This window comes from Ailuropoda melanoleuca, chromosome 7 (genome assembly GCF_002007445.2).
Source record: "Ailuropoda melanoleuca isolate Jingjing chromosome 7, ASM200744v2, whole genome shotgun sequence".
Lineage (NCBI taxonomy): Eukaryota > Metazoa > Chordata > Mammalia > Carnivora > Ursidae > Ailuropoda > Ailuropoda melanoleuca.
The window spans coordinates 132,554,130-132,581,785 of NC_048224.1; the positions used below are offsets into that span (position 1 = coordinate 132,554,130).

A 27,656-nucleotide genomic window follows, 5' to 3' on the forward strand; every position below is an offset into this window, starting at 1 on the left:
AGTACCCTTAACTTCAGCGGCATTCAAATTCAGGCATCAGATCCGGATAAATAGAAAAATAACTAAATATGTAAAAATCATTCTTTTTAATTACAACACAGAATCAGGGAACAGATGCACACCTGAGTGCACTGTCAGGAGGCTGGGGCTTGATTTCCACTGTCATCCTCCTCAATCTTTTCCATGCACTGAGCTCAGGTACAGACCATCTTTAAGAAACCAGCAGCAGATTCCTGCCTCCGGCCTCCTCCTGGGCAGAGACACAGCAGGTCATGGGTCCATTCGTCTGCTCGGGCTTCCATTTGGTGTCTGGATCACATTGGAGTAGTGAACGTTTAATAGCTTTCCAAACAAAGTGCTTGCCCTGAAGATCACGTGTGAAAGATAAGCCTTCTCTTTCCTATTGTGGCTTTATTCAGATCGACAGTCATTTGGGATTTCAGTGATCCTGTTGAATAGTTCTCTCTGGCTGAGATAACCTCTCTCACTCCTCTCTCCTGTTCCTTCATGCACGCTGAACTTTTATGGAACCTGCAAATCCACATTCAGAGTTATTATTGGGAGTGTCCGCTGACCCTCTTGGAGGCAAAAATACCCTGGGGAGAATAGACCAGGACCAGACTAGCCATCCATTCATCGGAGTGGGATCAAGGGCTCGGCCACTGTGCACCTGTTTTACGTCAATCATGTCAGGAGGCTCCTGTTCAATGGCCCTTTGTAAAACAAAGTTCAGGGTAATAATCTCTTTAATAAAACCTGTGCTGTCCAAAACTGCAATGGTGGGATTCTGGTAAGAGATCTCTCCAAGTGGCAGGACAGCTGATTAAGCCAATGAAGCAATAGTGGGATATGCCCTTTGGTCGTGTTTCCTTTCTCAGATTTTATCCCTTTGGTTCCCTTTCGAGGACCATACCTTCAATACCCCTTCACCATCTCCGTGTACTGTACCTCCTTTCAAAATTCCAGCTTGAGGGAAAACTAAAACAAACAAACATGGACAGACAACCTTTCCTTGTTTTCCTCCACACTTCTGAGACAGGTTGGGCTTTTCAAAGGGAACTTTAGTAAAGACTAAGAGAGCAGAAAACAAAATTAATGAAGGGCAGGAAAACCTGTAATTAGCAAGTTGTCTGGGCTTTTGAGAACGCAAGCCCGGTGCCTAGGCTGGGAGAGGTAGGGACTGAGATAGGAAAGGTGATCAAGGGCAGATTCTCAAGATACTTTAGTGATGTGTGGAGGAATTTGGACTTCCTCCTGCATAGGGTATTTGAGCACAGGCAATGGAATCAAGGAACAGAATTGGATTTGAGACACTAATTAAAATTAAAAACAGAGAAAGCTTGATAACTAGATGCCTTGTTAAGACAGGAGTCAAAGATAAATTTAAATTATCAAGTCGCAATTTGATAAGCATTGTGTCATCCTTGATGACACACCAAGAAAACAGATTGGGGTAAAAAGGATTAAGGCCAGTCTTTTTTTTTCCCCCCTTATTTTGGTGTATGTTGAATATAAGCTACTTTGGGGACATTTGGGGGTAGAACTAACTCATTAAGGAAGTAAGTAATTTATTTTGTGAATTTCACTTTATAATTCTTACAACTGATAAATATTTATTACAAAAATTTCACTTAATGCAAAAAGTTTCAAAGACAGAAGTAAAAAAATGTCCAAATTGTTGGACATATTGTTAATATTAAGTGAGCATTGGTCCAAATGTGTCCCTTTGCAGATAAATGAAGGGAATGAAAAGGCCTTTCTGTCAGCATAAAGAGACAAGCTTACGACAGTGCCGTCATGTCTGCAATGCTCTGGTAAAAATTAGATGGATTAAAATTATTGTGTGTGAGTTGACAGAAAAACATCAAATAAAGGAATGATAGCTTCAGATAAATATTGAGAGGGTATTATGGAAAGCATAAGATGTTGAATGCATTTAAAAACATATATCGAATTTTATGCAATGTTAACTCCCTAGCAGACAAGGGAGGAAAGTGGACGTTCTCACATTTCTTCCCTGCCTGCCTTCCAGCTTCCAAATTGTATGAACTCATATATGTTAAGCACTGACTCCGAGCCAGAAACTGTTTTAGGTGTTTGGGATACATCTGTGAATAAAATGGACAGATTCTTTCCTTCGTGGAACTTAACAGTGCAGTCAGGGGGAGACAGGAAATACAGAATGAAGGCAAACTGATAGTAATTTAGTAAATAAAAAATAAGCAGAAGTAGGAAAACAAAGGTAGAAAAGGCCAGGTGTGCCACGTGTGGGAATGACAGAAGAAAGTTGGAGTCCAATCATTCATTACAAAGTCAAGGTGGGAGAGGTGTCTGGGATAACCATTCTAGGCATAGGAAAGCTAGAGTGAATCCCTAAGGAATGCCTGGCAGGTCCAGAAACCCTGGGGAGGCTAGCCAGGCTGGAATGGAGTTGATGAAGAGCAGAGTATGGAAGAGGAGAGGGAGTGTACGGGATGGAAGGGTGATCACATAGATCCCTTGTAGGCCGTTATGAGGACGTTTGGCCAATACCTGACGTGAAATGGGAGCCATTATTAGTTAGTGTCCGTTTTCTCATTGCAATCATTATAATATTTACATTCTGCTTTGTAACTATAATCTTCACAGATGTTTAGTCTTTTAGAATGAATTTAGTGCTTAATATCAATGCTTCGGGGGTGCCTGGGTGGCTCAGTCATTAAGCATCTGCCTTCAGCTCAGGGCGTGATCCCGGTGTCCTGGGATCGAGCCCCACATCAGGCTCCTCCGCTAGGAGCCTGCTTCTTCCTTTTCCACTCCCCCTGCTTGTGTTCCCTCTCTCGCTGGCTGTCTCTGTCAAATAAATAAATAAAAATCTTTAAAAAAAAAAATAAATCCTTCAGGAAGATCTGGAAGGGAGCTCTGAGAAGCCTTAGCCACTGGAGAGGCCTTTGTTCTGAAGGTTGCCAGTCCTTAAAGGCTGAGCCTAAAACTGGCCCAGTACCATTTCCACTGAAGATTCCAGGTGGAAGGAAAAAAACTCCCATATTTCTTTGCAGAAAATGAAAAAAAAATTGTAGCCAATTTTAATTCACCACAGATGACTTCTCTATTTTTTTGAGTTCTCTTATTTTTTTTCTTAATTTTAATTTTTGATTGTGTATATTCCACTGACTAGTTTTATCTAGAAAGACTTTAGGAGTTTGCATTTCCTGTGCTTTCCTATTTATGAATGTGTATTTTTTGCTTCCCTATTGGAAAATAAAATATTCTTATTTCACATTACTTCTTAGATCTTTATGGACATTACTATATTGTCTTCTGGCACTGAGCAGTGCCATGGAGAAGTCTCAGACTAGATTATTTCTTTCTTTAGTGGTTTTTTTTGTTTTGTTTTGTTTTGTTTTTTCCTGCCTGAATGTGGCATTTTGAGTCTATTCCTAGGCATCATTACTTTTCCTCTTGAGTATGGATCACATTTTCTTGTTTCTTCACACGTCTAGGTTTTGTTTTCTTCAGTGTATGCCAGACATTGTACACTGTATGTTGCAGAAAACCTAATTAAGGAATCATCCTCTGAAGAGTGGTAGCTCATGTAGTTGACCTAAGTGGCAGCTGACTCAGTGGGCAGTTAAATTACTGGCTTATTAAATTGAACTTGTTTGGGCTTTTTACTCTGCGAGGATGAGCCTTTTGGTTTTGCACTTAGTCTAGTCTTATGGTTAGATTCTTAGTCCTGAGACATAGATTTTATTCTTGAGGCATAGCCCTTCTTTCATGAAAAGCCTGAGGTGTTTACAATACCTCTCTAATTTGTAGGAATTCAAATCCAATGCCGTGTCTTCTCTGGTGGGCAGTAGCTAAAATCTATGATCAGTGCTTTCAGACTTCCAGCTCTTTCTTTCTGCTTTACTCTTTGGAGCCTCCCTTGTACATGAGCTGCTCAGGGGTCATCAAAGATATAGGGAAATATTATATGCAAATTGGGGAATGTCCTCATATCTTCCTTCTTCCTGGGATTTCTCCCTTGATTTTTAGATTTTCTGGCAATTGCAGACTTTTTTCTCTGACATCTCAAGCTTGTGTGGCTTTCTGCTTTAATTTCACCACACCACACTGCATGGACTGATGGCTGTCTTGAGGGGAAGAGCTTTGTAATCATAGATCTCACTCAGAGCGGTTCTCTTTTATCAAGGATCAAATACCTTCCCGTTTTGTTCTGCCTTTGGTGACTATTCATTACCTTCAAGTAGTTCTTTTTAATATTTTTGCCAGAATTTATAATTGATATCTGTAAGAGGATGAATTCAACATAAGCCCCTGTGTCATTACCAGAAACAATAGTCTGTGAGTCCGTTTATTTAATAGCAAAACAAAACCATACTGTGGTCTTTAGGGAGTCATACTTGGGTGGCAAAATATTAAAGAGAAACAAGGATGTGATTACCTTGAAAATGAAGGTCTACTTTGCAGAGAGGTAGGGAGTAGTGGTTGGGAGGGCCCACAAACGGGCTCCTGGGTGCTGGTGATATTTTATTTCTTAACCTGAACAGTCGTTTATGAATGTTCACCACTGAATTGTGGTAGAACGGACACGAATTTTGTTATGAGACCCCCCCTTTCTCTAGGACCTCATCTACACTTAATTACCTCCCAAAGGACCCCCTCCAAATACCAACACATCCGGGGTTAGGGTATCAACATATGAATTTTGGGGGGACAAAGACTTTCAGTCCATCATAATACAAAGGCATAAATTGGTAAAAGTAAAAGGATGGAAGATATATCACACTACCAAGTGTAAGAAAGCCCATGTGGCTCTATTAATAGCGTTTAAACTGAACTCAAGAAAAGGAACAAAAATATCAACAAAGGAAGTATTTCATAATTGTAAAGATTCTATTTATTCTGGAGATGTAACAATCCTGAAGTGTACACACCTCCTAACAGAACTTCAAAATGTATGAAATAAATATAGAACTAAAGGGAGAAATCCAGAAATACTTGGTGATTTTTAACATCTCTCTCAGTAATTAATTGATAGAACATGTAGCCAAAAATTAAGTAAGGTTGTAGGAGATTTGAATAGTACTATCAACCACATTCACCTAATTGGCGTTTTAAAAACCCTGTAACCAACAACAATAGAATACACGTTTTTATTTTCTAGTATACATGAAACAGTCACGAGATAGATCAGATAACAGGACAAAAGATGTGTTGATAAATGTAAGAAGATCAAACCTTCTGTAGTATGTGATCTAACCACCGGATATTAATTATAAGAAACTACCAATAAGAGAACTGGAAAATTTTCAAAAATTTAGAAGTTAAAAAAATTCTAAATTATCTTTGGGTCAAAGAAGAAACCACAGGAAATATTTAAAGCATTTTGAAATGTATGCAACTGAAAACACACAATATCAAACGCCACAAAACAGTGGAGTTTCTAGCTTCAGATGCTTGCAATAAAGGGGAAAAGTTTAAAATTAATGATCCAAATTTTAATCTTAAGAAGATAAAAAACAAAATACTATACGTAAAAACAAGATATTTATGAAAGAGTATAAAACATTAGGGAAAGCTAAATTAGTGCTTTGAAAAGATCAGTAAAATTGATAAATGGCTAGAATGTCTGATCAAGTTAGAAAAAAACTTGATGATAAACATCAGGAATGAAAGATACAATATCACTACTAATCCTGTGGACATTACAAGGATAATAATAAATAAATATGAAAAATTTTATGGCAATAAATTAGACAACTTAGATGAAGTAGACACATTCCTTAAACAACATTGCTTACCAAAACTAACTCAGGATAAAATAGAAAATACTAGTAATTCCATAGCTGCTAAAGAAATTGCATTTGTAATTAAAATCTTCTCACAGAGAAAACTCTAGGCCCAAATGGTTTTACTGATGAATTACTTTAAATACTTAAAGAAATGCTCTCCAAATACATTTTATGAGGCAAGAATGAAAGTGGCTGTAATTTTCCTATTTTGTAAATTTTTTGTCAGTTTCTCCATTTTACTGCTGTACTTTTTCCTCATCTCTTGAGATGGATATATAACCCTTCTCTTCTAATATACACCTTTTTACATTTTTAGTTGCATTCCACGAGTTCTGATATGTTGCATTTCTAATATCAATGAGTTAAACATTTTTTCTAATTTTTGTTTTAATTTCTTCTTTGAGAACAAGATTTATTTAGAAGTACGTCATAGTACTTTTAAATATGTTCACTACCTTTCCTCAATTTTGGCAAACTATCAGCCATGGTTTTGGTGACTATTACTTCTGTCCCATCTCTTCCCTCAGACACAAATCACGTGTACTGCAGGTTTCTCACAGTGACTTCTGACGTGCTCACTCTCTCATGTTATTTTCCGTAATATTTTCTTTATCCTTCATTTTGAATCTTTTCTTCTGGCCTATCTGCCAGTTCACCAATACTCTTTGCATTTAGTTGTCTTCATTCTGCTAAACTCATTCATATCTTTCTAATTTTAGTCATCGTAGCTTTTATTTCTGGAATTTTCATTATTTTGAGATTGTCTAGTTTTCTGATGTTAGCTATCAATTTTATTTGCATCTTATTGAAAAAAGTAGTAATACTTTTTTAAAAAAAATATAGACTTTCTAATATCTGGAGCCACCATGGATCTGATTCTATTGCCTCCCCCCCACCGCCCCGCCCCACGACAGGGTTTCATTTGGGTTGTCTTGCATCCGTGAGTTCTTGGTTATTTTTTATTATGTGCTGGACTGCAGTCTGTATTGCCTCCCTCAAAAGCTGTTAATCATGCAGCTAATCCCTTTGACTCTCCTCCAGAATTGTAAGGACCTTGGGTAAAAACGTTCCCCCCCCTCATGCTTGCTTAACCTCCTTTTACCTCTTTTCTTCTCTTTTTTTTTTGTTTTTTTTTTGCTGTGAGTACTATTTATTTTACGGGCGAGAAGACAGCCTTGTGCAAGTCAAAGGCTCCAGGATGGAAGCTTTGACTTTGTGTTAGGGCTGGCAGGGCCCGAAGTTCAAGCCCAAGGGCACCCCAAACCAAGCAGTGAAGCAGAGACCCGGCTCGGCCCCGTAGGTTGTACATGAGTTCTCTCCCAGTGTGCCATTCCGGAGGCACTAAACTTCTTTCTTCCTACGTCTTTTCTTCTCTTATTAGCTTTTATATTTTCAAGGAGTTTTAAAAAGGTGTTTACACCTATTTTAATCTCACTGGGTTGTTGGTTGAAGTTGCTTACTCTGTGGTAACTGTGGTACTTTTATGTTGATAAATTATCAAATATTTCTTTACTCATCCTTTTTGTTCTTTTCTTTTATTGGTTGATATTTATATGTGAATTTATTTCTGTCAGTGAATTTGTCAATGTGGAATTGGAATTCATGTGCAAACTTTGTTTTTAAAATACTGTGGCAGCCTGTTGTCCTAGTAAGTACCACCTAGACCTGACACTATGATTTATTGTTATCTCTGTCTACTTTCACTCTTATCACTGTAGTTTGCTTCATGCTCATGTAGTCACTAAATATTGTGGGCAGGACTATATTTAGATTTTATTTTGTCATATCTTCCTTATTTGACAGAATTGGAGGTGGCTATTGGATATCTTGAGGAAGATTACATTTTATCTTTTTAAACTACCCTTCTCTCATCCTCAAAGATGAGCTCATACAGGAAGCCTATTTTCAGCCCCACAATTGACAGGAAAGAGGGGTTGGGACTGGAAACTTCTCACTTTTATTAGGAGTTGACTGTCTTGTCTTCTTACTATGTAATCAACCAGTAAACTCATCTATAAAATATGTTGATATGAATGACCCACAGCAAGAAACCGTAATTGTCAAGGTTCCTACAAAGAAACATTAGAGGAGCGCCTGGGTGGCACAGCGGTTAAGCGTCTGCCTTTGGCTCAGGGTGTGATCCCGGCATTATGGGATCGAGCCCCACATCCGGCTCCTCTGCTATGAGCCTGCTTCTTCCTCTCCCACTCCCCCTGCTTGTGTTCCCTCTCTCGCTGGCTGTCTCTATCTCTGTCAAATAAATAAATAAATAAAATCTTAAAAAAAAAAAAAGAAACATTAGAGAAGCAAAGAGGACTGTGATATGTAATTTAATGCTATGGAGAGCAAACATTTTAATTTTTATACATTAACTGTACTCAGTGTTGTCACTATTGCTAACCCCTCTGGCATTTGGGACATGTTAATTGAATCTAATTACAGAGTGACTGAAGCTGATGATACAGTGTAAGAAGGCCTCGTTAAAAAACATTGTTGAGTTCTGGTAAATGTATACTTTCAAAAATCAATGGATGTCAATTCCCATAAAGAGATGTGGAGGCATCACAGTTTACTCACACATGGGCTTGATTTTCCTGTGGCATATCTTGTTTCCACAAGCAGAAAATCTCATTGATTTGGAAGTCATCCATCAGAATGCCCTTCCCCGTTCCTGAGGAACTAATAGAAAGAGCAGAGCTTCTCAGATGTGGTAAGAACTCCAGAAATCTGTGCCACATCTTGAAGAATATTACTCTGGAATGTTGGACTGTCTGGAAAGTTGCTGCAGCATCAATAAATGTTTAAATATTTGGCTATAATTTATTCCATCTGTTTTACTGAGGATTATCTTAACATTTGATAATTATTGAGGAGAACATTTTGAATTTTTGTTGCATGTGTGGCAGGATAATTTTTGAGATATTACTTTTTTCTGTTTTTGCTGTAAGAATTCCATCTTTATTCCAAGAAGTTGGTCACTTTTTGGGTTTCTATACATTAGGAAGTGGTAGAGAACTTGCATTGCTGAGTAAAAACAAGGGAGATGAGCCCTGGGTGTATATCGAGCACTACATCAAAAACTAATGATAACTATCTGTTGGCTAACTGAACATAATAAAACAAATAAACAAGGGTGATAGCCACAGCAAGAAAAAGGTAAAATAAATGGCCTGGGCCAATTTTTGTCTACAGATCTTGCCTTTTTCCTTATTTTCTCAAAGCAGGTATTTGGACTGTACTGTTTCTCTTTTGGCTTGATTTTCCCTTGGGCTCATCCTTTTGTGGCTGTTTAAAGAAACAGAGGGCAAAGATTAGATTAGGTGCATATCAGAATGGGGCTGATGGGACAAAATGTTAAAGAAATACAATATAATTTTGTGTATCCTTGTGTTTTGTGTGTATGACTCCCCCAGACCTTTTTGGAATTGCTTGTAGATATTCTTGATACCTGGACAAAACTGGAATTCAGAATCCTGGTTGTTTCTATCTATGTTCATCTCAGAGAATGAATACGCACCTTCCTCCTCTGGCCCTCTCCATCAGTGACCACCGAGATACTAGGCAGACAGAAATCCGCAAACTAACAAAAACCCAGAAAACGAAAGAAAAGCTGCAGTCAGTCACAGATGTCTGTTACAAAATCCAGCCAGAGAAGTCAGAACTGTTTATAATCTGAGCTTCTGACATACCTGGGTTTTTGATTCTGAACTTTATCTAGCCTACCTTGGCCTAACATACTTACTGATGACCTCATCTGTTTCCCTGTCACTTGGTCTCTCCAACACTTCTACCATTATCCCATGAGCTCAACTCACTGTGGCACCTAATAACAAGTTGAAGCTTAAGATATGAGTCACTCTAGGAACCCCTGAGCAGAATTAAAATCATGTTAAGGTGTAAATGACTGATTTTGTATTTATTCCTGAGAGTTACCCCTAAAAAGGGAGAGGAAGAGAGATTCTCATCCAGGGATAATGGAGGGGGATGGCAGATAGGATTCTTTCACCAACTGGGGAGGGCTGAAGCCTGTCAAAGTCATGTCTTTCCTGATTGGTGTTGTTGCTCCTGTCCAGCCCTGCCTATCATGGCTTGGGACTATTGAAATTATTTCTTCATTTTTATTGGGTGTCCTGGGTTTAATTATTGTGCTCATTTCCCAACCTAAGCTTTTATCCTGTACCATTCTGGTTTCTGTCCTTTATCTGAGGCTGAGACAAATTTCATCTTTACAGCCTGTGGTAGATCTTCCCACTCAATTTCTTTATAGTGGTTGAATAGATAGGGAGACAGACAGATAGATAGATATCCTTTGCCTCTACATGGAAGTTAGGTATCAAAGATAATCCTATGTTAGGGCTCAGCTGCTCATGGAGTATGCCTTTAGTGGAGAATTTTAGAGAGGTCCCCTGCAAGTGGTCTTGTCTTCTGGTTTGCTGGTGCAGAGTGGCTGGAGTTTATCAACGTTCCAGAGACTGACACCTTAAACCAACTCACAAGAGAGTGATGTCTGAACCTAATGACAAACCACTATTGACAATGGGGAAAATTTATTTCTAGTGGCCTCAATCTGATGCCTCCTTTGCACTGTCAGGGTGCCTTAGGGGTACTCAAAATTCTGCTTGTTGATGTTGAATGAAGAGAAAGAGATCACCTTGAGGGCTGTTTTTCCAGGCTCTGGAAAATCCAGGGAGCTCTCCCTGCTTTTCAGATTCTCCAGCTCTAGAAAGACCAACATGTCTCCTCCTTGGGTTCACTATTGCTTTTTTTTTTTGTCCCCTGAATTATTCTCGAAAAACACTGGAATATTTCTCAGCTTTGCACTTGTCTTTCTTTCACTCCTTGCTGTTCACAGTTCTCCTACAGAATAATAGTTCTATCAATTAAGCAAAATTTCTTGATACCCAGTTGTGATGGTTAATTTTATGTGTCAGTTTGGGAGGGGCATAGGTGCGTAGATTACATATTGTTTTTGGCTGTGTCTGTGAAGGTGTTTCTGGATAGGATTCATATTTGAATAGATGGACCATTCAAATGTAGGGTTGACTGCCCTCCCCAGTGTGCGTAGGCATCCTTCAATTGTGTGAGGGCCTGAATAGAACAAAAGGCAGAAGAAAGAGGAATTCATCCTTTTTTCCTCTGCCTCAAGTAACTAAACTGGGTCCATCCCATCTCATTTTCTCCTCCTCTCAAACTGGGATTCACACCACTGGCTTCCCTGGTTCTCAGGCCTTTGGACCCAGACTGAATTACACCACAGGCTTTCCTGGTCTCCCACTGTAGATGGCAGATACTGGGACTTCTTGGTCTTCGTGGTAATTCCTAATTCCTCATAACTTCTCTCTGTCCTGGTTTTGTTTCTCTGGAACATCCTGACTAATACACAAGTCAAGTCTTTACTGGGTGGTAGGCCGTGCTTTTTCAGAGTTGTACCTAGAAATATCATAACTAGTCTTTTCCCTGATGTGTTTTTTCAGTAATGTAATTCAGAGGGGATGCGTGAATTTGAGATTTTAGGTGGGCAGTACCTAATTCTATAAGTTATATCCATAAATTATTATACTACATAAACAACATATTTATACACATTTCATATCAAATATCCCCCCCAAATACCTATTTTTCCCTAAAAATATCTAAGTTACGTTCTCCAAAGAAGAGGGGAAGGAGATCATTCCTTTGAAATAGAAATTGTGTTTGTGTCCCTGAAGGCTTTCTTGCAATAAAACTGGGAAACACTTAATTATTAGAGGAATCTGCATAGTCCCCATCCTAAGGTAATAAGTAAAGAATAGCTGGGCTGGGTTTTATCTTTGGAGGACTGTGAAGAGCAGTGTAGAAAGGCTTGCTCTCAGCATTGCTGCTAATCTGTGTGGGAGGAGTCAGAGGAAGGTTGTTGCCAGATGTCCCTGCATAGTATTAAGAATGTCTTCCCAGGAGCCAGAGTTGGAAGAACTGGCAATTGAAAAGAACATATAGCAATATAGCTAAAAAAGGGAAACCTTGAGATTTCCAAAAATTCAAAATAGAGCTACCATATAATTCAGCAATCCCACTTGTGAGTATATATCCAAAAGACTTGAAAACGGGATCACAAAAAGATATTTGTACCCCCATGCTCATTAGCATTATTCACAAAGCTGAGAGATGAAATCAAGCAAAATGTCCATCAGTGAATGAACAGATAGAGAGAAGAAGGCATATGCGTGCAATGGACTATTATTCAACCTCAAAAAAGGAAGAAATCCTATCACATGGTGTAACATGGAGGACATTTGAGGACATCATACTTAGTGAAAGAAGCCAATCATAGAAAGACAATACTGTATGATTCTCCTTCCATGAGGTGTCTGAAGTAGTCAACCCTTGTAGAGGGAAAATAGAAGGGGGGTTGCCAGAGGCTGAGGAAAGGGGAAGAGGGGAGTTGATGTTCAATGAGTGTAGGATTTCAGTTTTGCAAAATGAAAAGCTTCGAGATATCTGTAGTTAACAGTAATGCACCTGTAGTTAACACTAATGTACTGTTCACTTAAAAACTGGAAAAGACGGTACATTTTACATTATATGTTTTTTACCATGACTGAAAAAAAGAAGTCTCTGATCACCTGGCTTTTTCTCAGCTCCAGATGGTGGTGAAGACACTTGCTGCCCTCCTTGAGAACTCTGCACTGTTCCCACTGACTCTTGCACATGCCTGTTCTTGACCTCGCTCTCATTTTATACCAGTGTTCCTGCCTGTGGTTCTTAGTTCACCCAGTTGGGCTTCCTCAGTGGCCCAAATTCTTTCCAGGGCTTGGAGGACAAAGTGGCTAGAAGTTAAAAGAAAGATGAAAAGGGTTGTTTGTTGTGGGACAGGTGGAAACAGGTCCCTTTCGAAGTCCTTGCCCAATCTTGGCCCTGTTCTCTTGTTGTCAGTAAGTCAAACTCAGTGATGGTTTTTAAGTGGAAACATAGGTACAAACTCTGGGTGATACTATATAGTTGCTTGTACTTGGGCCAGCGCTGCCTAGATGTGGGAGAAGATGCTGGGGGAGTATATTAAAACTTGGGGTAGTAAACTCAATAACCTTTAAAGTTCTTTCAACCTTTGAGATTCTATTATTCCCCCAAACCGATTTGTTTTTTATTGTTATAAACACAGACTTTTGTGACATATTTACTCAAGATGTCTCCGTTGACATTTTGTATTTTTCCAAATGTCACACTATTATCAATTATATATGAAGCTCCCATTAATTTATATGGTGGAAAATTTGCCCAAAATAAGAGAATTTCATATATTTTTGAGGTTTTGAATTTTGGGATTTATGTTAAGTGTTAAATATAATTTACTATGATAACTTCCCATTTCTACACTGTTTACTGACTCAGAAGGTGAAAGAGGCCATAGACAATATTTTAGTTCACAGACTTAAAAAAATATTAATGAAATCTTAGCTTTGTTATCAGAATGCCATGTAGGGGCAAACAGCTCTTCTCAATAATTTTACTTATTTTAACACCATAATTTATTAGCAACAATTACACTGAGCTAACCTTCTCCTGATGTACTACACCAATCTAAGTGGGACAGAAACACTGAGACCAGGCCACAGCAGCCTCTGTTATTCATAGAGGTAGGTGATTTCCTGAAGACTGAAATCTCTTTGTATTCCATGTAGCTGAAATTTAAATCAGGACGTATTTGCTAGAAGTCCCAGTCATCAAGAAGAGGGAAGTGACAGTCTCCTTTTTGGAGGGTGGGGGTTTGAGTGCTTCCAAATTAATCTCATGTTTTAAGTATCCTCATTTTATGCAAATGGGAAAATGGATATTTTTTAACATTCATCAAGTAGGCTTCTCCAGGTCACATTTTGGAAGTCATAAGATTTAGAGCATTCAGTACACTTAAGTTTGTATTTTTACAAGTCAGGTAATAAGGTTACAATACTCCATCCTAACTACATCTCTTGGCACCATGTTTGGTTTTCTCTAAATTTTCTACCATATATTGAGAAATGATTTTACTTTTTCTAACCACATCATAACTAACCTTCAGTTGAATAGTTACTTGAAAAGGCTTTCATGACTCTGCTTTCTTAGATCAATCAGATCTGCTATTGTCTAGTAGTAACTGGGGATGTGCACAGTGTTTGCTCTTGAATCCAGGCTCTAGACCGTAGCACAGACCATGGAACACTACATCAAAAACTAATGAAGTACTGTATGGTGACTAACATAATAAAAAATAAAACATAAGAATAAAAATTTCAAAAAAGAACAAATAAAGTGTCCACAGAAAATTCCAGAAGCTTCTTTAATTTAATTAATTTTTAAAACCACCTCCATCATAGTGACAACACAGAATTCTGAAGCCAGTCAACTGGGTCTGAATCTCAGCTTCACCTTTATTATTTGTGAGATTTGGGACAAGTTAACGAACCATTTTGTGTCTTCGTTTCCTCTTCCATAAAATGGGATATAAAGAGCACCTAGTTCGTTGAGGCAGAGTGAGGATTAAGGGGCTATGGGAAGCCCACACGGCAATGTCTGGCACATTTAGCACATTGGAAAATGCACGGTTTCTCACCGTGGTTAAAGTGAAGCAAACCAAATTCAATCTTGTGGTTATCTTTCTAAAAATTACAATGGTGAGCAAGTGAATGGAAAAAAAAGGGCTTCATTACACAAAACAGAGTACCTGCTATAAGCAAAGTATGACACCAGGCAGAGGCTGAGAAGTGGTAGATCTAGTTCCAAATGTTCATATAAGATAGAGTTAGATAGGAGATGAAAGGGACAGATAGCCTGCAGTCCTACAAGGACGCTTATTTATGGATTTTCCGTTGTCCCTGTGCAACTCTCTCTCTCATGACACTTACTCCTCTGGGTCATTATTGCCTGCCTCCAAGGCCATCCTGTGCCTGTGAGCTATGGCCTTTGTTTGTTTGTTTTTATCTCCAGTACCTAACACAGTTCCTGGAGGAAAATAGGTGTTCAATACATATTTGATTGAGGAGTAATGAATAAATGCATGAATCCTTTCAAAATAAGATGGATATGAAAGCATTCATGGAAGAAATGGGATTTAATCTGGGTTTGAATGATAGGAGAATTTACCTAAGAACAGAGCTGCCAGATAAAATATAGCAGGTACAGTTCAGTTTCAATTTCAGATAAACCGCCAATAACATTTCAGTATAAGTATATCCCATGTGATATTTGGGGTATACTTATACTAAAAAAATGGTTCATTGTTTTAATTTGAATTTCAGTTAAACAATGAATCTTTTTTAGTACATATTTCCTAATATTGCATGGAATATACTTATTATTAAAAAATTGTTATTTATCTGAAATTCAAACTGAACTGGATGCCCTTTATTTTTATTTGCAAAATCTGGCAATCCTAATGAGAGGAATAGAGAATAGAAGGAATTTTAAGTTAAGGAAATGGCAAGAGAAAAAGAGGGATGCATTTTGCTTTTAAGAAAACTTGAGGGGCACCTGGGTGGCACAGCAGTTAAGCGTCTGCCTTCAGCTCAGGGCATTATCCCGGCGTTATGGGATCGAGCCCCACATCAGGCTCCTCTGCTATGTGCCTGCTTCTTCCTCTCCCACTCCTCCTGCTTGTGTTCCCTCTCTCGCTGGCTGTCTCTATCTCTGTCAAATAAATAAATAAAATCTTAAAAAAAAAAAAGAAAAGAAAACTTGAGCCTTCGAGTAGAAATATCTGAATGGAGAATTGTGATAGAGGATGGTGCCTAAAATAGTCCCTTTTCCTTGCTGATTTTTTTTAAAAAAATGTATATTCCAGTTTCTGAACACCCTTCACCTACCCTTGTTCTTCCCCTGCCCCCACCCCCAGCACAGAAGTGCTATATAAGGTAAAGGACAAAGGGTTTCTAAGACACTTCGCTCTTTGGTCATTGAACCTGGAAGGATACCTTAAATGTCACTGTCTGTATCATAGATAGGTACATGGCTATGTGTTCAGGAAATAAGTGAGTTAAAATAAATCCATTTAGACATTTCAAATGGCTTTATTAGAGCTCTTTAATGTAGAAACCGACCATATTGTTTTCTTTAGATAGACTCAACCCTGGACTTTGACAGGTGCTATGTAAGTTAGATGGAAGTCTTCCCTTTGCTTTTTCAATTTACTTATTACAGGAGACAGCTTGAGCTCACTCTCCCAAGGTCAGCATTTCTCCCTCCCTCCCACCTTCCCTCTCTTCCTGCCTTTCTTTCTTTTTTTCTTTCTTTCCAACTAGTTCAGTGATTCAATGTCTCTTAAAGAATCAGGAAACCAGGGCACCTGGGTGGCTCAGTCTGTTAGGTGTCTGCCTTCAGCTCAGGTCATGATCCCAGGGTTCTGGGATCAAGCCCCGCACTGGGCTCCCTGCTCAGCGGGGAGCCTGCTTCTCCCTCTCGCTCTGCTGCTCCCCCTGCTTGTTCTCCCTCTCTTTCTCTGTCTGTCAAATAAATAAATAAAATATTTAAAAAAAGAATCAGGAAACAAGAAATATTGATAGTTTTTATCTTTATCACATTGTATTAAGTATCATCTGTTCATTATAATATGCTGGGTGAGACTTCTTATAAAAATCCATTTAGGGGTGCCTGGGTGGCACAGCGGTTAAGCGTCTGCCTTCGGCTCAGGGCGTGGTCCCAGCATTATGGGATCGAGCTCCACATCAGGCTCCTCCGCTATAAGCCTGCTTCTTCCTCTCCCACTCCCCCTGCTTGTGTTCCCTCTCTCGCTAGCTGTGTCTATCTCTGTCAAATAAATAAATAAAAATCTTTAAAAAATCCATTTAAACAAAAATAGTACATCCTTCTAGGTGCTCCTGTTGAGAAACAAGATGACACCTTTGAGATGGCTCTCAAATGAACATTCCTTTGCTTTGTACTTAACATATTGACTACAAAGTCACAGTACCCAACTGGCCTCTTTAAAGTCATTTTTCTCATCTTTTCCACCTTCCTACTTTTTTTTTTTTTAAGATTTATTGATTTATTTGAGAGAGAGAGGGAGAGAGAGCATGCACATACGCAAGTGGGGTTGGGGACGGGGGAGAGGGAGAGAGAGAATCTCCAGCAGACTCCCTGCTGAACCAAATGCTGAACTCCATACCACGACCCTGAGATCATGACCTGAGCCGAAATCAAGAGTCGGACGCTTAATCAACTGAGCCACCCAGGTGCCTCCACCTTCCCGCTTTTTGACCTTAAGGCATTTAAGAGGCAGAGATCCAGAGAGAAGAAACCACAGAGACAGAGAAGCCAGGCTCAGGGAGGACAAAGAGATATTATTTATTTTCTATCAGCATCCAGAACTTCTTATGAAGCCTAATTTTATTATTCTACATTCGTAAAGTGAATTGCTTTCAATGAAAAAAGACAGAGAATGCTGAATTTCGTGGGGATGAAAGGCTAGAGATAAACCAAAGGATAATTGAGAAGTATGGTCTCAAGGGCTGATAATATAACCTGGCCTTTAAATTTTCATTTTATTCCCATGGAGCCATAGCCTCGTGCAGTGTGCAGGTTATCTGAGAACATGAGAAGCTTTTGGACTTTCTCCTGAAAATGTAAAAAATGTGAAGATTAAGTACAAGGCCTGGGTCTCCATATTTTGCTGCTCTTTCTGCTTCTCTGGCTTTCAGCACATACATAGTGTATTGAGAATACTGTTCATTGCCAGTAATGGGAACAAAACGGGGAAAGCAATATTAAGTTGATACAGTCAGTAATATTTACAAAATAAAACAAAATAAATTTAAATAAATATAAAGGAAATCAAAGGATATTTATCTACAATACAATCTTTAATTCAACATGAAAAATATTTACTCAGTGCTTTCAGCATGCCAAGCTTTGTTTTAGGCCTGGCAGGGGATACAATGATACAGTCTCTACCCTCAAGGTGAATACGGCTTGATGGTGGCAAGGGAAACAATTCAATATGTGAATGATTATAATATAGAGCAGAGTGGAATAAGGGCCCAAGGACAGGTACACCCACTGTGCTAGGAGAGGTTAGGTGGAAAGAGATTACATCTTGTTGCAAAAGTGGGAGGACATGGTGATTGTGCTCAGGAGGAAGTAAAATCTGATATGGAAAAGGAACAAAGCTGGGGGAGAGATGGGAAAAGAACTCTCTGATGGAAATAAGATCACAGGTCATTGAGAAAGATTGCAGGGGAACATCAAATCCTCTAACCTTGCTGGACTGTGTTATGTGTGTGGGTCATCAAAGGAGATCGGGCCAGAAAGGTAGGTTGAGGCTAATCTGTGAAGGTCTTCGAAGAAAGGAGGCTGGTGGTCATAGCCTTGGAGAGCCGAGAGCATACGTGGGAGCCCACTGCTGGCTTTCAAGGAAGCCTGGCTAGACTCAGTCAGTCAACTCATCACTACTTCTGGTTTAGGGTGGTCTTGTTTCTCTTCCAAATGTCTCCTCCATTCTGGGCTTTCTGGGAAGCAAGGAAGTGGAACAGGAGGAGAGCACATGCCAAGGTTGCCATCTAGTTGATGATAAATTTTCTTTCTACTTGAATGTCATGACAGCAACATTTAAAAATTTTGTCATTTTTTAAACTGCGGAGGGAAGGAAGAAAGCCTGAGTTCAAACAAGCTCCCAAGATGCGTCTGTGTTGATTTGCCTCATGCCTGCCCATGATGCCCTCCCATGATGCACCGGAACAGGTACCTCCACACACCTGCACGTCTCTGTGTGGTCGACTTTGGGAAAGGTGTTATGAGGGAGGCCTCGGAGGATGGGTATCACCTGAAGTTACCCAAGACAGTTAGAAGAGATCTGAGCCAGAGGATAAGTACAAAACCATGTCTACAGAGAATTTGAGAAGTGGGACCACAGAAGTCAAACTTGTCATCATGACCGGGTACCAGAGAAGATGGCAAGTCTAAAAAGTCAGGAGTCAGCTAATTATGGGGACGTTACTGATGAAACATGATGTAATGAAATAAGAATGTCCAGGGTTGGGAAACCTGGCACATGGTCCATGGGTGCTGGAGCTTTGGCTAATAATAATAACTTGTAACCTGAATTTTCTCTCTCTCTCTGAGGCCATCTTCAATCCAAAAATGGTATGGTTCAGTGTACTTTGCAATGTATTGACACTTAAGTTCCTTCAACACCTTTATTATATCATCACTTCATAGGTGAGGATATTGAGGCAGAAGGAGGTGAAGTGACTTGCTCAAGGTCATAACCTGGAAGTGGTCAAGTTGGAATTCAGTTTACAAAGAAGAGCTTTACAGGAAAAAAGACAATTATGTAGGTAAGTATTCTAGAAAGCTCAAAAAATAATAAAGCCAACATTTCAATATTAAAGTCATAGAAATGCAGGTAAAAATTGCACATGGATCTATCTCATCAAGAACCCATTTTATTAACATAAATGAATAGTTACTTAGATTAGGAATTTGCAAGATTAAGATTCAGTCTTGGAAACAGATTTTTTTTTTTAATCAAACTAGATGCATGAGCATGTTAAAATTGGTGTAGGGGGTGGTTGGTGTAAATGGGTTTGACCCTGTGACTTTGTTGGCCTTGCTACTTTGATTGAAGTCATGCTTAGGCCATAACAATACAAAGATATTTTTTCCCTCTTTCTGTTTCCAGACTGCTAGAATTTGCCTGCAGCTCTGTAACAGGAACAAATGCATTTGTCTCTTCAATAAATGGGCTCTTGGCTACTGGGCATTTGTTTGGAAGGACATTCAGGATGTAAGGCCCATCAAGTGCAGGGCCCTTGCACATCTGTCTGAGTCAGCTCTGTAAGGGCGAAGCACTCATTAAAGAAACGGGTGCTGGAGACCGGGGGCATAACTGTGCTTTGGGAGCTGCGCTGAGCCAGGGGAGGGAAACTGCTCCTCTGTGACTATAAAGGGATCCTCAGTGTCTGAGAGAAGTAACTGCGGAGTAGTTCCCTGGTTCTTTGAGAGAAAGAGTTGGACTCTCTTCCTGATAAGCCAGACTGGTACTTTGTGCTAACCTCCAAAGGGCCCAGGAGTGTGAAGTTCTCTGCCAGAGAGTCATCTGGTAGAGATAACTGTGCATGATAACGATACATCTACAGGGTTCCTCCATAAACTAGGCACTCAGTAAACATGCTTGTTGAATGCATGTTAATTTAATGTTGACCTTTTATAGAAAGCTACTGCTTTGTACAAAGAAATATCTTCTAGAGCTGGCAGGTGGAGCCTAGCTCTGCGCTGGCTGTGGAAGCTGGTTTGCCCCCTTCCCTAGCTCCTGAGTAGAGATCCTTAAGGTAAGCTGGTCCTTCCTTAAGATGGTGAATTACCAGGCAACTTTCCAGGGACATCAACCTTGTATTATTCCTTTCCCCTTAAGAATTACAAGTCCCTTCCAAAGCTATGCTAATCTGTCTGTTCTCATGGAGCACGGCTGTCTTTTCTTCTCTAATTCCTTCTCCCACTTGAACTTTCTGTATAACTTCTCCCATTGCTGCCGTCCTCTTTTGGGATTGAATGACATTTATGAGGAATCCATGGGGACAGTTGGGTTAGTGGAGGTGGGGTGCAGGAAGTGAATGGTAAATGGTAACTTACATCCCAGAAATGGAAGGTATGGGTGACCCAAAAGTGAGGTTTATGTAAATTAAGTGTGCATGATGGAAATGAAATGGTTTAAGCAATTTATTATGAATAAGGCTGTTCTCAAAAGCCTAGACTGAGTAAGATGTGCCACCACCCTCCCTCCATCCATGTCCTTCATTCTGGAAACCTTCCCAGTGCAATGCTTCAACATCTTGTACCCTGGGTTGCAGTTGGGACATGAGTTGAAAATGATTGGCTTTGTGAACAACACTGTTTCTTGATCAGATGGCATATCACTTATCATTATCATTGTGGCAAGTCTCCCTGTCTTCTTCATTATAACAGGAAGTGCAGTTCATTCTTATTTATTTAGGGAATGAATATTCACTTTTGGGTACACTAATCTCTTTTCTTCTAGTTGACCTATTTTGATGACTGCTTATTAACATTTCATCTATAAACATGGATAGTAGAGATAGAAAGAGATCAAACTTAATTTATTTAAGTGTGTAGATATTGTGGTAAAGCAAAAATGAAAGGGTTTTGGAAAATAGGATGGAGTTATTAGATCATTAATTTCAGCTGTGTTATTACCTATTATCACAAATAATTAAGTTGGCTGTACATAGGAACTTAATAAAACAGAAACATTTTTAGTGAATGTCTACTCACAAGGCTTACCTTGCTTGCATGTAAAATATTCATTTTAAATAATAATAATACTATTAATAATCCATCTAAAGTTCTAGTTGTGATCAGCAATTAAAATTTATTTTCAGTTAAAAGGTTAATTCAACAGCTGAAGGCATATTATACCTTGAAGTATGAAATTTATGACATAAGCCACTATCTCATTGGGTATGCAGGGTAATAACCTCATTAAAACTACAGTGTGAAAAGAGATTCACATTTCACCAAGGTTAAAGGCAAAGGGATAGACTAAGTATGAAAAGAAGACAGTTAAGCAGAAAAATGCTCAAATTGACATGTTATTATTCTTATATATTTTGTACCAATAAAATATCAGATGAAAGAGACAAGTTACTCACCACCAGTTAGGACCAGAGAGGGGGAAAAATTAGGTTATATGATCTAGGGTCTACAAGATCATAGCTGCAGTGACACCAGCAGCAATGTCAAGATTGGTGGTTGGTATAGATTTTTTTTGTTTTGAATTAGAGAGGAACATTTATTGAACATCTCCTGTGCCAAGTAGTACACCAGAGTGATTTTTCACCTGCTACATTATTTGATTCTTCTAATGGGCTTGTGATTACTGACAAATGAGAACATTTATATTTTTTAACAGTCACTGATACATGCAGTCAGTGTTCTTAGTAGATACAGTCAGTTTGACCAAATGTTGGGATATTGATTATAATATAGAGATATAGATCTGAGGAAACAAACAATATACTAAGATTGTAACTGAACCAACGTGAGTTCGCTTCTTGGTGAGTCAGAAGCTGCACCAGGTGGAGTTTCACACAAAGTGGATTTATTTGCAGCAAATAAGGAGATCACAGGGAATAGCTTCCAAAGCTATGACCCCCCAAGCAAGGGAGGATGGGTTCCTTTTATTTAGGGTTAGGATGAATATTTAGATAGGGAAGACTTGTCATTATATGTTGAGGCAGTCATAAGGTCACACATCTGGGCCCGCTGGAGGTCTCGTCAGGGCAGTTGCTATAGCTCTAGAGGTGGTTTCGCTTTCCATTTGCCCAAGTTAAGAGAGAAACTGAAAAGAAGAGCTTGAGGAAAAACGTGGGACCAAGGTTGGAGAGTACAAGCAGGTGGGCAGGAAAGGTCAGGTCTTGGGGTCTAGCTGGTGATAAGAGGACTTGCGAGTGCTTTCCTTGACATTATACTCAAATTCAAAACCACGTGTGAACCATTGTTGATAATACAATACAATAAGACAGGTAATCAGTGATGATCATTAGTTTAATGATTTTGCAGAATTATTAGCGTCACTCTATTTCACCTACAGACTCTATTCCTAGCAATCTGTCCTGTAAATATTTATTCTTGGCAACTGAGGAGACCAGGTGTGGTGATTTAAAAATCTTCGCACAAACTCTTTGACACTTTTTTCTTCGAAAAGTAAAGCAGAATTTTGCTTAAGGGTGGGCCAGACTTAGTGAGTGAGGTGAAAATGATGATGTGTGACTTCAAAGATTAGGTCACGAAAGGGATTGCATCTTCCTCATTGCTTTCTCTTGACTTACTCATACTAGAGAAAGCCAGTGGTCACATTTTGAGGACACTTAAGCAGCCCCACGGAGAGATCCACATGGTGAGGAACTAAGGCATTCTAAGGCTAAGAGTCAAAGAGAAACGAGGCCTCCTGCCAACAGCCATGTGAAGGTGCCATCTTGAAAGCAGTTCCTCCAGCCCCCATCAAGCCTTCAGATGATTGCAGCCCTGGATCATATCTAGACTGCAACCTCATGAGACACCTTGAGCCACAGCCACCTAGCTAAGCCACTTCTGAATTCCTTACCCACAGAAACCATGAGATAATAAATGTTTATTATTTTAAGCCACTAAGTGTTGAATAATTTGTTATACAAAAAACCTAATTAACATACCAAGGAAGAGGATATATGTGTCAGCACCAATTAATCTGTATTATTGGAAGGAAACAAGTTGTTTTAGCCTGAGAAAACAGCCTAAAGTCAAGATTGCATGCTTTTTGGAGACACGATCTGAAGGAAACAAGAGTGAAGGAAAAAGAAAAGTGAGGCGAGAAAGACAGGAAAAAATTCAAAGTGGTGCTTAACAAAGTTGGCCCCAGTTTCTCAGGTTGACATCGTTGATTGCTCAGTCACAGGAGGTGTCTCCAGAAGGGCGGAGAGGTGATATGACACCACTGTGCTTTGGAGCAATCAAGTGGGGAGGAAGGGAGAGGAATTTATCTGCTAGCTTCTTCTTGTCTGTCTTGGGTCAAAGTACTTCCCATGAGGCATTAACTCTTCATACTCCTTAGTAATATTATTTTGTCAGTCTGGACAACTACTGGGAAAACTAGACTCTCCAAGGGTCTTGTCATGTTGGCTCTGGGTACTGGGACTGTGTAGTTCTTGCAATGGTGAATGCACAGAAGCCATGACAAAGCCTGACTCTGGTGCCCTGGAAAGGCTGAGAAAGTTGTTGGTGTTTGGAGACAGGAAGAAATGACTTCAGAAATGTGTGGCTTTACTGGAGACATTCTGGTGAGGAGATGAAGCAAGGAGCTAAGACCCAGGGGCAGATGGAGCTGACTGAATCCAGGAGTTGCATCAACTGGTCTGATATCCAATTAAAGACACACCGTCTTTGTGTATGAAGACTAGAGCATTGTCAGAGGACATAAGATTATCCTTGCAGAAGCAGTATCTTGCAGCAAGTAGGAGCTTAGGTACTAGGGTTTGAATCACTCCTCCTATGCTTCTTAGTTAGGTGACCTTGCATACACTGGATAACCGTTATGTACCTCAGTTTTCTCATCTTTAAATAGCGATGCTCATAGTACCCACCACATCAGGAAGTTTTAATGGGTTAATGGGCATATGATACTTGAATAGTGTCTGACATAGAATAAGTGCTAGATAAGCATTGGCTCTTCCTGATATTACCGCCTACCAGGAGCTTATGCATCTGCCGATCAGACAGACAACAGCATAAAACATGAAACTAGTAAGTGAGGGGACAAAAACACAGTGAAAGAGATAAAAGCCAGATTAGGAATTTTGCATGTAAAATGCATGTATGTAATTAGAGTGGCAAATTAACCACTGCGTGCTTCTCTTAATTTTTATTTGGGAATGCAAACGTGGTGGATTCTTATGGTTCTTTCTGACTCCATGATGACTGATTGGTTGAGAGTATAGAAATATAATGCATTTATTAGCTACCACCTATGTGCCGGGGATTACGAAAGTTCTTTCACATGCTGATTTGTATAGACTGGCCAAGGGGGAAAGTCCACATCTTTTATGCTCTATTACTCATCTAGTTGGACTTGGGATATGGTCTAGTTAAAAATCCCCAAATCAAAAATCAAGTGAAGAAGTAAGTAGGAATCAGGATAGATTTCCCAGATTGGCCTTAACCCACATAGGTCTACATGGGAAGAAAGCAGGGGCAATGATGAGGGAACACCGTTAGTAAAAAAAACTGAAGTCAGCCTTCCAGTCACACCTGGAAAGCTGGCAACCCGGAGTCAAGAGTGAAGAAGAAACCATGAATCCATTCAACATGTATTTCATGCTAATGCTCATTCCATACCAGGCATCTTGCTAGATTCGGGTTCTACAAATAGGAAAGACAAAATTCGCCACCTCACTGTGGTCTAGTGGGCTGTTGAAGATTAATTTTAAAAATGGTTCCATTTCAATGACAAGGTGTGTAATAATTGTGTATACTAGTGCGCATAAAAGTGATATGGGACTCACCTCCCTCTGGAATCAACTATGACACTGGTCAGTATGTGGGAAATACTGTTTTCAGATATTTGGCAATCAGCAGCACAGTCTGAGGAAGGAAGGCTAACGACATGAGTCCTATAGTTGTCTCAGATTTCCTGCCTGAGAGCACTGTTTGGACCTCAGTGCAGGGAGAGGGAACACAAGCAGAACGTGCCTGGTGTGCTGACCTGAGAAGACAGAGGAGGGGCTAGCTGGAATTCGCAGAGCAGAGTGCTGAAGAAGGAAGCTGCTGGGAGGAAGAGTTCCAGAAGTCTGCATGGAGGTCAGCCCTTGATCTTTGGCTGACCACTATGCCGCATAGGCAAAGGATGAAACTCCACAAGGCTGGGCCAAGGATAACCAGTACGGGACTGTGAATGAATAATTCCCAGAGCTGACACAGCACTGGGAGACACTGAATTTCTGACAAGTCAGAAGGAATACCTGGGACGTTCAATCAAGACTCCAAAAGGTCGTGCATGACTTAGCAGAGACTCCAAGAGTACAGCCTCAGCCCTAGAGCTAAAATAGCCCCAGAATTCAGATTATCCTAGATCTACAGTATTAGAGCCTCAAAACAATTCTGTCCATAGCAAGAGTGGGGAGAAACAGACTCTCTGCTGAGTGGGAGCCCAATGCCACTTGAGGCTTGATCCCAGGACCCCAGGATCGTGACCTGAGCAGAAGGCCGATACTCAACCAACTGAGCCACCCAGGCACCCCCTGTGAGGTGAACCTTAAATATTCTCTCTGGCTTCCAAATTCCTTCACTGAGCCCAGCAAGCCTGGCCTGGGGGGAGAGCCACCTTCTTCACCAGCCATGCTCTCCGTGTTCTTGCTGGAATGTTCCTTGTGCCCTAAGTCTGGCTCCACTTGTACAAATAGTCTCACACAGCAGGTCAAATAGGGAAGACCTTCCATGCTTAGTCTGGCTCCCTCTGAACCCAAAGCAGAAGAAATAACTTTTAGAGGGGATTTTTTTTCTCAATTTTTTTCCCCTCAGCTCAAAATTTATAAAATTTCAAAATCAGAGGTAATATCATAGCCTTGAAATCTTTATCCCGAGTGGCTTAGAATACGTAAAATCTGTTACCTCTTGCTATGGACAGAATTGTGCCCCTCCCCTTTCCAAATTCATGTGTTGAAGTCCTAACCCCCCCAAATGGGACTATACCTGGAGATGGGACTTTTAGGAAGTAATTAAGGTTCAATGAGGTTATGAGAGTGGGGCTTGATCTGATGGGATTGTTGTCCTTATAGGAAGAGACACCAGAGAGCTCTCCCCACCTCCCTTTCTCTCTCTGTAACTCTGGAAAATGGAGCTCCTCCCCCATCTAATAGCTGTAATAGTATATAGAGATATATAATAACATGTAGATATTATTATACCTGTCAGTTTCTATAAGGAGAAACCGAGGGTCAGGGTGGCTCAGTTACTACTGGACAGGAAGTGACAGAGGAATCCAAGGCCCGTGCTTTGAGCCACCCTGTCACACTGCATCACAACCATGAATCCGGAGTTTGGAAGCAATGTTTCACGATCTGCCATTTATTTGCAGCTGCCGCCCCAGCCTATCTCTTCTTCATCCTGCTCAGTGTCTGAAGGTCTGGTGGAGCACTTGGATGCCTGCGGAAACCGATGCCGTTGATACATGTCATCTCCTCTGCATGCCAGTTGGCCAGGCAGCCTGGGCCGTGCAGGCCGCGCAGGCGGCCCCTGACAGTCCCCTGACGGAGTGGTGAGTAGCGTGAGACAGCCGTTTGCTTTGAAGCTGATCGCAGTGCCGCCAATGCTTTGTCACCTGTCTAAAACTGCACTGCTTTGTTAATCGGACTGTCATTCATTGAGGGGCCGTGGGCTGAGACACACAGCACAGCAGTTACCGGGTAGCTTTGGTGGTGACGCAGGTCGGGAGTGTTCTCTGGGTGGCACTGAAGACAGGATAGACCACAGTGAACCAGAGAGCCACCCACCTGGAGACAAAAGGGGAAAAATAGGAGGGGATGAGGATGAACTGCTTTTGAAAGTGTTTTCAAGAGCTAGAGACTTTAAGTTAGCTAGGCGTCCATGGTCTTCCAAAATCTCATGCAAACGAATGTACATGTGCTTATGGAGTATCTTTTTAAACGTTTTTTTAATTTTTTAAAGCTGTCTGTGACGTATACAAGGTAAGGAACTCCTGCTTCAGCAAGAAGAGCCATGGATTCTTTGCTTGTCACATCTGAATCAGGTTTTACTTGTTGAACTAAAGCAGTTCTAGTCCCAAGGACAGACATTTAGAGAGATGCAGGAGCCATTCCTGTTGGAACCAGAAGAGGATGAAATTTAATACTAGAAGCAGCGAAAACACCAGCTGGCAGAGTTCCTGCCCTCTAATGACTCACGTCCTGACCTATCAGTCCCTATGGAGCAAAATCTGAGACCCATTGCAAGATTCTAGCTTTGCTATCTTTATATAACTATGTGCTGTGGATACATAAATACCATATATTCATACTTCTCATATACACACACATATATACACATGCATATTCATACACATGCATACACACACACATATATACACACACATACATATACACACATACACATATAATGCATACACATACATACACAAATATACACATATCACGTATATGTACACACATATACACAGACACACACACACACACACATTATACACACATTCCTGAGGGTACGTGTATGCCCGCGTGTGTGGATGTGTGTAGAGGCACTACTACAGGACACATACTATATATCTAGGCTTCTCTCCCACTTCTCCTGGACACATCACATACCACCTTGTGAAACGATGGTTGGGTGAGCTGACTGGAGTGTCCTGGCAAGGGACAAAGATGTGAACTAACT

General features: G+C 40.2%; 1 long non-coding RNA gene across 1 annotated transcript in view; it reads left to right on the plus strand.

Moving 5' to 3' along the window:
- LOC117802959 overlaps positions 1 to 26,645 on the plus strand; it is a 35,681-nt gene extending 9,036 nt beyond the window's left edge. Inside the window, exons 2-4 of the long non-coding RNA XR_004626443.1 lie at positions 18,367 to 18,461; positions 18,939 to 19,057; positions 26,347 to 26,645. This is a non-coding gene — a long non-coding RNA (uncharacterized LOC117802959). The remainder of the gene's footprint in view (positions 1 to 18,366; positions 18,462 to 18,938; positions 19,058 to 26,346) is intronic.
- The last annotated feature ends 1,011 nt before the right edge of the window (positions 26,646 to 27,656 follow it).